This window comes from Bos grunniens, chromosome 9, assembly GCF_055505025.1.
Source record: "Bos grunniens cultivar Pamir isolate PY7600 chromosome 9, Bosgru_T2T1.0, whole genome shotgun sequence".
Classification (NCBI taxonomy): domain Eukaryota; kingdom Metazoa; phylum Chordata; class Mammalia; order Artiodactyla; family Bovidae; genus Bos; species Bos grunniens.
In genome coordinates, this window is record NC_141173.1 from 103642424 (window position 1) to 103655864 (window position 13441).

Sequence of the window (13441 nt, forward strand, 5' to 3'; positions counted from 1 at the left end):
TGCAGGAGCCCTTGTCCTCGGGCAGGGCTGTGAGCGGCTTCAGGGTGTCAGAGCTGTCTCCGAGCAGCGGTGCCGGCCCGGCCCCTCCTGGGCACACCTGCCTGCCTCTTCCTCGCCTGCTCACTGATTTCCGCCACACGTAGCAGACCCGTTGCCATTCTCTCTGACTTGTCTTCTTCTGCTGGAGGAGCCTGAAGGTGGCCCCGTCCGCTGAGTCACCTTCTCCTCCAGGGCGGTCTCTGGCCAGGGAGGCCGGGTTTCTGCGGCCTGGCTGACCTGTGCTCCCCTCTGGGGCCCTTCACCTCCCTGCTCTGTCTCCTCCCCTCGCTTCTGACCTCTGTGGGGTCCCCTTGAGTGACCTCAGAGCAGACCTGAGTGATCCATCTTTAGCTTTATCATTTATTCAAACTGATCACCTCTTATCAGGCTGAGGGCGAAAGTTATCTTTAAAATATTCAGAGTGCAGAAACCTGTCTGCAAAGTGCGCTACTGGAGAGTGCCTTTTGGCTTTTATTGGGCTCCTCACGCACCTGGCTGTGTCATACATATAAAAGGATAAAGTATAGAGGCAGTTTAAAAGCTGCCACATGATCAAAGGAGATTCATACACATGGTGCACAGTCTCCGTACAGATGGGGCTCTCTTTTCCCTTTTGAGTGTTTTTTGAGGTAATTTCTCTGTATCTTTTATAAGTAAAGCAGGAACCTTTTACAGTCATTTTGATTGAGGGATTTTTAATGTGATGACATCAACAGTTAGTTTATCATTTCATGATTTCACTCCCTTATTATTGCCCAGCAACCCATCTGTACTAGTGTCCGAGGGCTGTCATGACAATTGCCGTAAACCACGTGGCTTAAGGAACAGTGTTTACTGCCTCACACTCTGGAGGCTGTGAGTTCGAGGTCAAGGTGTCTGCAGGCTCGGCTTCTTCGGCGGCGTGAGGCAGGGCCTGGCCCGGGCCCCCAGCTCCGGTGGCTCACTAGCTCCTGGCTGGTCCTCAGCCTGTGCCCTGGTCTTATGCGGTGTCCCCCGTGTGCATATCCGTATCCAAGTTTCCCTTTTTATAAGAACACCCAGTCATTTGGATAAAGGCTCCCTTTCTTTCTGCATGACTCGATGAACTTAACTAATGACATTATTTCCAAATAGGGTTGCTCTTTAAGGGGATGGGAGATAGCACCTCATGTGAACTCTAAGGGACACAGTTCAACCTGTGACGTCAAGTGGTTGGATCTGAAGCCCACTCTCATTCTCATTGAGTACCACCTCATCTTAAATCGATTACTGCGCACAGCCCTTGTTTCTGAAAGCAGTCGGAAACAGGTGCCCGGGGTTCAGATTGAATGTATTTTTCAAGGGGAGGGAACACCATTCAACCCACAATAATACCGCAATAATACCCTCAGCCTTCAAACCCCCAGCCTTGCTGAGGTGACAGTCTTAGCTTTCTGGATGTCCTCGTAGGGGGAAGCAACCAGGATGCAGATTCTCAGCCAAGTTATCCCAGTCCTTCCAGGAAGACTCTGTTACAGAGTTAAATATATGGGGGCGGGGGTGGGGGCGGGGGCAGGAACCAGGGATGTACCCTCGGAAGGTCCCATGAACGGAAGTCACTGCTGTGGACCAGCGGGGATGGGCCCCATGGGGAGCTGATGCCCACCCCTCAAGCCCACTCCCCTGTGGTTTATGGGGGCAGTCTGGTGAACTTGATGGGGTTGGAGAAATCACTCGATGCAAGCCCCCGTTTTATAAACGCTGAAATCTGCACTGAATCGGGGAGAATGGTCTAGTGGGTGACCAGGCAGCAGCCTAGAAACGCTGTGCGACTGCAGGTCAGTAAACACAGAGGCGGGGTTGCACAGGGCGGTCCTGCTCTGCTGGAGGGGCAGCGCCTCTCGCTCCACATCCACGCACCTCGGTCTCACGTGTCGCGGCCACAGCCTCACTGCATCTGGGACTGGAACCATGTGGCAGGGAGCCTGCCGCCTCCGCTCGAGTGTATTCACGGACCACTTAGAGCAGGGAGCGTGCCTTCCCATATAAAGACTGACCCTGTGTCGTTCTTGGCAGTTCACCCCTGACAACAGGAAATATTTCTAGATCATCTTGTATAATTTACAGTGGGTCAGCCCAATTCATCGCAAATATTTCTCCTATCATGTATCTGAGTAATGCAGGGGTTTTGATCTGAGTCCAGTTGAAGCTGGATGAATCTGAATTCCAGAGGCCTGAGACAGACAATGCTGAACAGAAAATTTTATTTTATTAAAATCGTAAGTGAGTTTGTGTATGTGAAGTTATGGATGCTTAGATAAAGTGCAAAAGCTAGTTTCCAAAAGGTTTGAAGAGTGAGATGAGAATAAAGGGCAGTAACTAGGAAAAGATGTTTCTGAGACCAGGAGTGAAGAGGTTCTGGGAGGTGGAGGCGGCCCTGGAAGGCGGGGTGGAGGCCCCTTTGGTTGAGACTCTTGTGATGACACTGCCCACAGCGCACGTCTTTCAAAACGAGGTCAGTTAATCCTAAAATGCTAATGGATGACTTCCATCAGGGTCAGGCAGAACTTCAGGTGAAAATCTGAAGATTAAAATTATTATTACTAATAACAATGAAATGCTTAATGAAAACTTAAACCAAAACACTAATCCCATACTTGTGTAAAAATATCTACACATATGACCTGCAGAAATGTTTTAATCTTGTCTGATGGACACAGATGCAGAAATGCTGTTTGAGTTTTCTTAATTGTGATTTTATTTTGTTAGGAAATTGAGACAAGTTTTCACCATTTTAGGGCCACTCACATACTCTCCCTCCGTTCTTTCTTTGATGAACCTCATTTCCTCACTTTAGAAGCCAGTTTTCTAATTTACTGAATCTCTTTTAATTAATCAATGTCTTTAAATTTTAATTGATTCTAATATTGAATTTGCTTCTGAAACTACCCGTGAATTTATTTAGACAAAATAACGTTACCTATTTTTTCCCTTGTGCGTGAAAAGTTGTACTTGAAGAGAACATTTCTTGTGCAGGCAAAGATAAGGAACCTTCCCTGTCTAAACTGAAAAACTCGATTGTATTTAAAAGGAAAGCTCCAATTTGACATTTTCATGAGAATACTCTTGGCTTGGAATCAGTCTTCTTAAAGATGTAAACACACACACACACACACACACACGTGTGATGTTTAACTCACAGGACTTCCATTTTCCCCATTAGTTCACCTTTTATTTTAGAGAAATATCTATCAGGAACGATCAGAGACGTCAAGGGAGACCCCACGTCCCCACCACGCAGTGGCCCTAGCGGTCAGGTTCTCCAGTGACAGGCTGGTCAGAGCCCATTAGTCCAATCCTGACGGCCTGCCTCTTCTGATGCTCGTCTGTGACTCGCCGCCGCGGGGGATGGAGCCGCGAGGTGGAAATGCAGCCTGGGTGTCAGCTTACCGATTCCTGAGTATAACCACAGTGAGGCATGGTGTCAGCAAGCAGCAGCGCTGGCTCGTCTGCACGAGCTCCTCTCCCGGTTTCCAGGTGACTGCGGCCGTGGGGTCGGTGACCGTGTCAGGGGCAGCGGCGCTCGGAGGCTCCGCCCCCGCCCCTGCCCCCGCCCTCCAGGAAACCGAGGCCCCGCGGCTTCTCCGCAGCAGGGAGGCCACCTGCTCCGTGAGGGAGGGTTTCTTGAGCAGCCTGTCGAGGGCTTGTCAGGATCCAGTGAGATTACTTAGGAGAAAACTGTCTGTATTTGGGCATGAAATCTTTCTGAGTCCTTTCTAACTTGGTGTGAAGGGAGATTCAAGGAAGAGTTCACAAATTTAAATGAGGACTGAACAGGTGGGATGTTCATATGTGCTCAGAAGTGACCTCTTTGAAAGACAACTGGCTTGAACTTTCATCTTTATTGGTACAGATGTGTTAAAAAATCCAGCTCCCATCAATTTATAATCTTACCTTGTGTAAGATGTCATATAGCCTTGCACAGTGATGAAGGGAAATATTTGATAAACTGCACAAAGAGCTGGATACAATTGTGTGTGCGTGCGCACACACACACGCACACACGCAAACTTTAAAGTCAGTGATAGTTTTTCAGACCCAAAGGAAACTCCTATTCAGAAAGTGACAGTGACATTCTGTATATAAAGGCCCAGGGTCCCCAGCATGGACCCCACTGTGGTAAGATGTGGCCCTATAATAGTACTGTAATGTAAAATGATGGTAGTTTGGTAAATTAATATAAAAATTCTAAGTATATTAAATCCTGGCTAGTTAAAATTAGCTTTAGATGAGCAAGTTGACAGTGTGGACATAATTTCTTTTTTTCAAAAAATGTATAAATCCTAGTTTGCTTTTCCTAGCTAAATGTCAGCTAAGAAAATCTATTTCAGCTGGCTCTTACATGCAACACATCTTCTGGCTTTAAACTGTCTTTGTGTTGTTGCTGTTTTCATTGGTTTTTGCCCTGTGGCGTTTTCTGACGCGAACTCCTGGAGGAATTTGATTTTGTGCAGTAGCCACTTTCTGGAATTTTGCATGTCAACAGCCATAGACGCAGTAACTTCAGAATATTAGGACAGAATCATCTCATGCCTTTGGAACAATCCTAAATTAAAGTTTTGTCTCTGTTTCCATTATAAACCTCATTGTTTTCTTGGTTTGACATTATTCCAGACGTACTGGTCGAAATCTTGGCAGCTTTGCTCAATAGTTCTACCAGATGTTGAGAAGAGTAGTTTTTCCTCTTGAGCATTCTGAGTGAATGTATTCTTTAGGAAATGGTCAAGCTCAGGGTCTGGATGCAGACAGCTGGACACCGGGGAGCAGGCACTGGTCCTGTGTCCTAATTAGGAGATTTTAGGTATGCAAAATGCTAATTTACTTGGCAAATACCTAGACACAGTGGGTAGGTCTCTCCTTCCTCTACGTTTTCCCCTGAATTGAACACCTAGGCAGCGTCTCTCTGGACATTCCCTGAAGCGCTCTACCGGGTCAGAGGATGCATCTGAGTCCTTCGGGGTGAGTGAACATGCTGACCACGTCTCCTCCGCACATCTCCACTGTCAAGAAGACAGGAAAACCTCGCAAGTTTGTTGGGAATTAGCAGTGCCTCTGACTTATTGGGCTCCGAGTTGAGCTGCCTTTCTGGGGCAGGGCCCTCTAGGACATGAAGCAGACACATGCAGACAGGTGCACTTTCTTGATGCTGATGTCCTGTGATAACTCCCCCAGGACGGCGGGGCCCAAGCTGGGGCAGCCACCCCAGAACAGGGCCAGTCTCGAGGCAGGGACTGGGGAGACCAGGGCCTGGATCTCTGCCTTCTGTGAGCGTCTGAGCCTGCAGGCCTGGAGGAGAGGGGTCGGCTCAGTCAGAATGCGGGGGCTGGTGCCAGGATCCCAAAGCCCACTGCTGATGAGCTGTGCCTGCGAGTGGGTGGGCGGGGCCTGCGTGTGGATGGGCAGGGCCTGCGTGGATGGGCGGGCTTGTATAGATGGGCGGGGCTTGTGTATTCTCCAAGCCAGGCTTCAGCAATACGTGAACCGTGAACTTCCTGATGTTCAAGCTGGTTTTAGAAAAGGCAGAGGAACCAGAGATCAAATTGCCAACATCCGCTGGATCACAGAAAAAGCAAGAGAGTTCCAGAAAAACATCTATTTCTGCTTTATTGACTACGCCAAAGCCTTTGACTGTGTGGATCACAATAAACTGTGGAAAATTCTGAAAGAGATGGGAATACCAGACCACCTGATCTGCCTCTTGAGAAACCTACATGCAGGTCAGGAAGCAACAGTTAGAAGTGGACATGGAACAATAGACTGGTTCCAAATAGGGAAAGGAGTTCATCAAGGCTGTATATTGTCACCCTGTTTATTTAACTTCTATGCAGAGTACATCATGAGAAACTCTGGGCTGGAAGAAGCACAAGCTGGAATCAAGATTGCCAGGAGAAATATCAATAACCTCAGATATGCAGATGACACCACCCTTATGGCAGAAAGTGAAGAGGAACTAAAAAGCCCCTTGATGAAAGTGAAAAAGTTGGTTTAAAGCTCAACATTCAGAAAACTAAGATCATGGCATCTGGTCCCATCACTTCATGGGAAATAGATGGGGAAACAGTGGAAACAGTGTCAGATTTATTTTTTGGAGCTCCAGAATCACTGCAGATGGTGATTGCAGCCATGAAATTAAAAGACGCTTACTCCTTGGAAGGAAAGTTATGACCAACCTAGATAGCATATTGAAAAGCAGAGACATTACTTTGCCAACAAAGGTCTGTCTAGTCAAGGCTATGGTTTTTCCAGTGGTCATGTATGGATGTGAGAGCTGGACTGTGAAGAAAGCTGAGCACCGAAGAATTGACGCTTTTGAACTGTGGTGTTGGAGAAGACTCTTGAGAGTCCCTTGGACTGCAAGGAGATCCAACCAGTCCATTCTAAAGGAGATCACTCCTGGGTGTTCATTGGAAGGACTGATGCTGAAGCTGAAACTCCAGTACTTTGGCCACCTCATGCGAAGAGTTGACTCACTGGAAAAGACCCTGATGCTGGGAGGGGTTGGGGGCAGGAGGAGAAGGGGACAACAGATGATGAGATGGCTGGATGGCATCACCAACTCGATGGACGTGAGTTTGGGTGAACTCCGGGAGTTGGTGATGGACAGGGAGGCCTGGCGTGCTGCGATTCATGGGGTCTCAAACAGTCGGACACGACCTAGCGACTGAAATGAACTGTACTGAACTGAACTGTGTGTGGGCGGGGCCTGTGTGTGGATGGGCGGGGCCTGTGTGTGGATGGGCGGGGCCTGCGTATCTGCTGCAGACCCGCTTAGGCAGGGACTTCTGTTCTTCCGAAACAACCCGAGTCAGGGCGCTGCCGCAACGGGAAAGCGGTGCTGCCCCCACCCCTGTTACCTGGCCCCCTACATTCTGGGATCCCTCCCCTGATGGGAGGCCATGGGTGCAGCCTTGTCTGTGATGGCCTCAGGGGAGGCAGCCAGGACAGCTCACTTCTCATTCGTCCTTTGCTCTGTTCGGCACCCGCTGGCGGCCTCATCCTGCAGGGCTGTCAGCATGGCCAGGGTCCCTCCTAGCGCTCTGAGGTCTCCTCTGAAACCCCCCAGTTTGCCATCCTGTCTCCTTGTAATGTTTACTCCTCTATAAAGTGTGTAATGCTCTGAGCACCTTGTGGAAAGCAGAGCAGGCATCTGCCACGGGGTAAGGCGTCTGCTCGGGACACCCATTTGGAAAAGGCCGCAAGGCCTCCTGGGACAGAACGTGGTCTCTGCCCCCTGCCTCCCGCTGCGTCCCCGCCCAGGCTAGCTGCAGACCCGCTTGCTGGACGATGGGGCCCCTCTCGCTCCCCCTCCCCTTCCATTCTCGCCTCTCCCCACCTTCACCCCTTCCCTGGTTTGGGTTTGTTGGGCAATGACTTGTGCCCCAAGTGTAGGGGAGCTCACCCCACTGCCCACGCCCCCCGCCGGCCGGCCTGTCCCCTCGCCCCGACGTTGACCCCCTGCTCTTTACCTCCATCTCAGCGCCTCTCCTCTCCCTCAGCAGGACCTCTCTTCCCCCCAAGTTTCTCTTCCTCCTGTCATTAAAGTGTTTCTCCTTCCTCTGTAATTACAGGTGTAAATTTCAGGATAACCTTTTCAAAAGATGATTCATTTCTCAGCGTTTCATATTTGTTTCATTAGTAATGTAGCCTGGAATGGATATTGACGTCTCTTTTTGCAACTGGTCATTTAGAAATTGGGGTTTAGGGAGCTGGTTCAGGAGATTAATCACCCTTCATCGTTGCTTCCAGAGCAGCGTCTAAGAGCCGCCGGTGATGACAGAACCGTGTCCTCTCGCTGCCCAGGGCCCGGCTCCAAGCCCAGGGGGCTGAGAGCTCCGTGCAGCCAAGCAGCTGCGTTTCCTGTTTCATTTCACTTGAACTCAGTGCAAGTAGCTGCATGTGGCTGGTGGTTTCATGAGCTATCTGACCCCCCCACCAAGTCCTGGGGTGAAGCACCTTGTGTCTGGGTGATGAGGGCGCGGAGCTGTCTCCCCGCCTTGGCCCCTGGGAGGAGGTGAGGCGGCCCAGAGCGGGCGTCGGTGATGGACCGCAGGCGCGCCAGCGGCCGTTCCCGCCCGTCGCGGAGATAGTGCTCCCGCTCGAGGATGATAACGCTGAGCAGCGAGGTGCCAGTGCCAGGAGATGAAGAGGGTCCATTTCGGAGAATTCTCCTCCAAGGCTCCAGGCCTTGGCTATCTCCTAACGTAAACACGGACTCTTAAAAATGTGAAGAATCTGCTTAATGTGTAAACCGAGGTGATGGGGGCGTAGGCCTTTCCATTTGCGTGGATGCTGGCGTGAGGTATCCCTGAGTCGTCCGCAGGCCTGGAGGAGGGGGAGACCTGGGAAAGAGACGAGATAGCAGAAGAGGGGGCTCCTGTGCCCCCAGCCCCTCTTCCGAGCATCTTTCCAAGGCTGCTTGTCAAGACCCGGCCCTGCACGTGGGGGAAGAGTGAAGCCTTTGGGTGGGTGCCCTGGGGCAGGAGGGTGCAGCCATGGCCCCCAGGCGGGTTTCCAGCCCTTAGGACTGCAGTGAAGAGCAGACCCCCAGGCCCCAAGTCCTGGTTTGGTTCTAGCTGCATCGTGGATGAGCTGGTGACCTCCCCTGGGAGCCTCAGTCTCTTCTTTGGTCACTGATGCACCTGAACTTGTGTCCTTCATCGGTGACCCCTGAACTCTGCCTGCCCAGCCTCCAGGCCCTGACAGCATCCTATCCAGGGGGCAGCCTCTGCCCTGGTCCCCAGGTCATGTGGACAAAGGCGCTTGGCTCCTTTCCACAGAGAAAGGGCTTCAGACTTCCTTCCGCGGGTTTCTTTCTCCCGTGGTGGTGGTTGTGTAGGTGTGCAGCGGTCAGCCTGGAAGCGGAGGGTTTCTTCCTGGGTCCTCTTTCCCCGGGAAGCCTCCCTGCCTGGTCCAGCGTGGAGCACACGTGTGCCGCAGTGGTGCTGGGGAGCTCGGGTCTGGACACGCGGGCTCTCAGGAGCCACTCCCTCCCTTTCACGCAGCAAATCCTTGTGAGGGAGCTGCTTTGCACTTGGGCCTGTGTGGACCTGGCAGGACCCAGACCTGTGACCGCTGGCTTCTCCCCCAGCCTTCAGCAAAACACCCTTGCTTTCAACACGTCTCCCGGGCACCTGCTTTGCCCCAGGAAGGGCCAGACCGGCCTCACAGGAGGAGGGACGAGGTCGGGGTGTGGTGAGGGTGCAGACAATGTTTTGGGCGCTGGGAAGGTCTCGCCGGGCTGGGATGCCGACTTGAACCAGGGTTCTGTCTGGTCTCCCCGGGAGTCCCAGGCCCCTGAGCGTGTGTGATGTGCTCACTCTCACCTGAAGAAGTCAGGACTGCGTGAACGCACCTGAGACCTGAGGCGAGCCCGCTTCCCCGCCCGGGGACCAGTCTCCCCGCCGCTTCTTGGGCAAGGGAGACTGTTCGCAGCGCCGCTCTCACCTGCTGCCTGCAGAGGGCTGCCCCTCTGCTCCCTGCTTCACCCCGCCCGCCCTGTCCTCCGTGCGGACCATCCTGCCATGTGGCACACGGCCTCCTGAGGTTTGGCTCGGGAGCAAGCTCTCTGGTGTCTCTGCTTTGGGATGCATTTCCCCTGCTGCGCAGGTCTCTTTAATAGCCTTACCATGTACTTTAGTGTAATTTGCTGTAAATGCTTTAAAATGAGCAGGAACCTTAAAAAAGCCTGGCTGAAGGCCTCTGGAAATGTCACTTCGTCAGCGAGTGTGCTGGTCTCCTGGGGGCCAGAGGGCGAATGGAGGTGCCCTCTGCCGTCTGCTTGGTGGCCCCAGAGCGGGCGAGGCTGTTGGGGCGTTTATGAGCTCCCCGTCATGACAGAGCACAGGGCATGGCACCTCTGTGGCCACCTTCTCCATCTCCGCCTGGCCTCTGGCCTTGTGCCAGTCAGGCCATCTGTCGGCCCCTCTCACAGGGCTGGTGCACAGAGCGCGGTCCGGGCCCCTGGGCCTTTGTCCCCATGACCTGTCTGCGTGCACAGATGTACCCAGATGGTCCCTGGGATGGACACCGGGGATTCCCCTGGGTTGACCGGTGGCCCAGTGGATGGCAAAGCAACGGACACAGAACCGACCCCAGTGTGCAGGGCGGAGGGTTGGAAAATGGAATCAGACTGGAGCGTAGTACTTATTCTGTAGGCTGATTTTCCCCTTTGCCTTTAGACACAGGCAGGGTGTGTGTGTGATGTTTCGTGTGCCTTAATCTGGAGGCATCTTGAACACATGGGAAGGAGGCATCCCACACCAGGGAGGTGAGGAGAGATGGGCGTGTCAGGCCATCAAGCAGATGTGTCAGCTGCAACACACTCATGGCAAGCACGCCTGGGTTCAGACGTCTTCCTAACGCTCAAATGTCTACGAGCCCCGTGCCCCTGTGTCTGGTTGCTCAAACACCTTCTGAGCCTGCCACGGGCCTGGTCACTCCTCAGTGAGTCCCGCTGGGTTGTGTTATTGCAGCTTCCCAGACAGTGAGCACTTACCGAGCACCAGCTGTAGACCCGACACACTGCTGGGCTCGGGCCTCACGGATGGGCACATCCATCTCTACCCGAGAGGGCCCAGGTGCTCGTGAGCAGTTGGTCGAGCGTCCACTGTAACGTTCTCCCACTTCCCAGATTCGTCCCGTTTCACAGAACTGCAGCCAGGGAAAAACACGTAGCTGTGAAGCCTCCATTTGGTCTACGCCTTGATTCTTCTCGGGATGCTGTTGAGAACTGGCACTTCACTGTAACTGAACTCATGAAGAAAGTGCTGGCTGGGGCCCGGTGAGACCCCTGTACACATCTTCACGTCACCGCGTGTGGTGACACCCTGGGGACACAGGCCTGGCTTGTACAAGTGGAGGCTTTAAGGCCGCTGATCGTCTCTGAGCCTCGAGAGTGGGGTTGAATGTCGAGTCAGGAGCCTTCAAGTGAGAATCAGAGATCATCCTTGCTCTCACGTAACACCATCTACCTGTATTTTATTTTGAGACTCTCAAACTCTTCTTAATAAAATACAGGTAGATGTTTGAGAGTAACACCAGGATTTCCCTGATGGCTCAGATGGTAAAGCATCTGCCTGCAATGCAGGAGACCTGGGTTCAATCCCTGGGTCAGGAAGAACTCCTGGAGAAGGACATGGCAACCCACTCCAGTATTCTTGCCTGGAGAATCCCATGGACAGAGGAGCCTGGTGGGCTACAGTCCATGGGGACGTAAAGAGTCGGGCACGACTGAGCGACTTCGCTTTCTTTCTTTCTTTCTGAGAGTAACAAAGTTCCTACTGACTCTCAAATAAACACAAATCTGGAACAATCAAAATCCAAGAGTTTCTTATCTCCAAGAAGTACTAATAAGAAGCAAAGATATCTGTTTTCATCATTGAAATAAATATTAATGTGGAGGCAGGGAGGGAAAGTAGATTAAAAAGACAGGCTTTGAGAAAAGAGAAGAGATCTGCAGAGCAGGGCGTGGAGTGGGACTTCCGCCTGTCCCTAGCTGTGGGGTCAGGAACCAACACTTACCATGTGGAGGGTGCCTGGAGCTCAGAGGACCAGAGAGGGGCTGGGCCCGGGGACCAGAAGCCCGCAAGGGCTCTATAAAAACTTGAACAGTCTGTGTCCACTCAGACAGAGCGAGACCGCAGCGCTGGGAGTAAAGCACACAGTGCCCCGGCCTGCCCTGCTCCTGTCCCTCCTCAGTGGGGCAGTGCCTGCCACGCCTGCTCATTCCACAGCACCTGGAGCTCGCGTTTCTCAGCCAGGCTCCGGGGCCGCAGCTCTGGTGTGCTCAGTCCCTGTGGGTCTGTGTTAGAGTGTGCTCGCGGTGGACGGCGCTCCTGTGTTTGTCTTTGGGCAGGGTTCCTGCAGCCCCTGCTCCAGCTCCTCTGCTGGGTCCCTCTCCGGGCACTAGCACCCCCTCCCCATGGACCCTGAGCGTGGAGCCCACCTGCCTTCGCTACCTGCATCTTCCTGCAAAACTTGCCCCCTCCTCTCGACACCTAAGTTCCCTCTCTTTCGACTTCATGCTCCTAATTTTCTTTTTGAAAATGACTGTAAATGGGAGGATCTCTTAGCGGTCATCCAGTAGACTTGAAGCTTTTATGATGGGAACATGGCCCAGAGCAAAGATGCCTGGGGTCGAGCGTCTGCCCGGGAGGGCTTCCTGCTGGTCACATCTCCGTGTCTTTTCCAAGGACATCCTCATCCACGTCCTTCATCTTCTTTTCACAATAACAATGATGGAATAAGCCTTAGTGTTACCACCATCTTCATTTCACAATGAAGAAGCCAGGATCATTTGGCTAAGAGGACAACTGTCCTGGGACACACAGCCAGCTACCTGTCTCCAAAGTCAATACCCTTCCTTTGCCCACTCTGCCCTGCAGTGCCGACCACCCCCACCCACACCGGCATTTATCAGCAGAGTGTCGTCCACTTTCTCTCTGTTTGTTGGGTTTACAACATAAATCTAGTCGTAAAAATTGAAAAAAAAAAAAAAAAGAATTCATCACAATCGTTTGCCCTTGGTTTTTAAATCCCTGCAGCTGTCCCGTAAATACAATGAAAAGCCATCAAGAGACCCCAAATGATGCTGGTGCCATGACGCCTGTTCTCAATGCTGTGCGGTCTCCCTCACGGTTTCACTCAGCATCTGTGACGTATTAAGACAGATCCCCTCTGCAAGACCCACAGTCTACTGTTTTCACCTATGTTGCCGGCTAGTTTTCCAAATCAGAAAAGTAGAAGCCCATCCCACTGGCTCTGTGCTGGCCAGCGCGTCCTGGTGATCCATCAGCCCCGGCCGGCAGCTCCCGGCGGGGCCGTGCACACGTGGAGACACAGATGCCCTCCTCGCCCTGCAGTTTACTTCGTCCTTCTCAGGCGCAGCGTGAGTCTCGGTGCTTTAGTCATTCGCACGGCTACCGCAAAGGTCAGCAGAGAAAGTGCTATCACTCCCACTGCGCAGATAAGCACGTGACCCCCCGCTGCCATGCTGGTGGCTCTGATGGTGTGCTGAAGGTCCTGAGTAGCGTCTGGCCGTCGCAGAATCCACTTTTCATGGGTTCACGGCATCCATGCTAATTGCCAGTTAATGATCAAGGCCTGGAGGGCTGTCGTAGTGTGGGGGTCATTTTGTCAGACTGTCCGCTGGGTTATCTGTGTGCAGCGAGGAGAATGCAGAGTTGGGAATGTCGTGGTCACAGGAAAGGGAGCCCCAGTCCCTTCCGGCCCGTTGGTCTGCAGGCCAGTCTCAGCATGACCCCCAGCAGACCCCCTGACGTCACGGCTCTTGGTTTGCTCCCCTGGGTCTCTGTGCTCGGACTCCACACTGCTGTCTTCCTTTCCCGTCTTCTCAGAGGCTCTCTTGGGTGAGAGTCTTCAGATC

The 13441-nt window shown here is 52.5% G+C and overlaps 1 protein-coding gene and 1 long non-coding RNA gene across 3 annotated transcripts in view; one reads left to right on the forward strand and one right to left on the reverse strand.

The window, feature by feature from the left end:
• The window catches only part of SMOC2 (SPARC related modular calcium binding 2), a 157775-nt gene that overhangs the window by 30333 nt on the left and 114001 nt on the right, over positions 1-13441 (forward strand). The window lies entirely within an intron of this gene.
• Positions 2245-3692, reverse strand: LOC147366509 (uncharacterized). Its single transcript, XR_015132518.1, has 2 exons — positions 3448-3692; positions 2245-2578 (listed from the first exon to the last, which is right to left on the reverse strand). It is a non-coding gene; the product is annotated as an uncharacterized LOC147366509 (long non-coding RNA).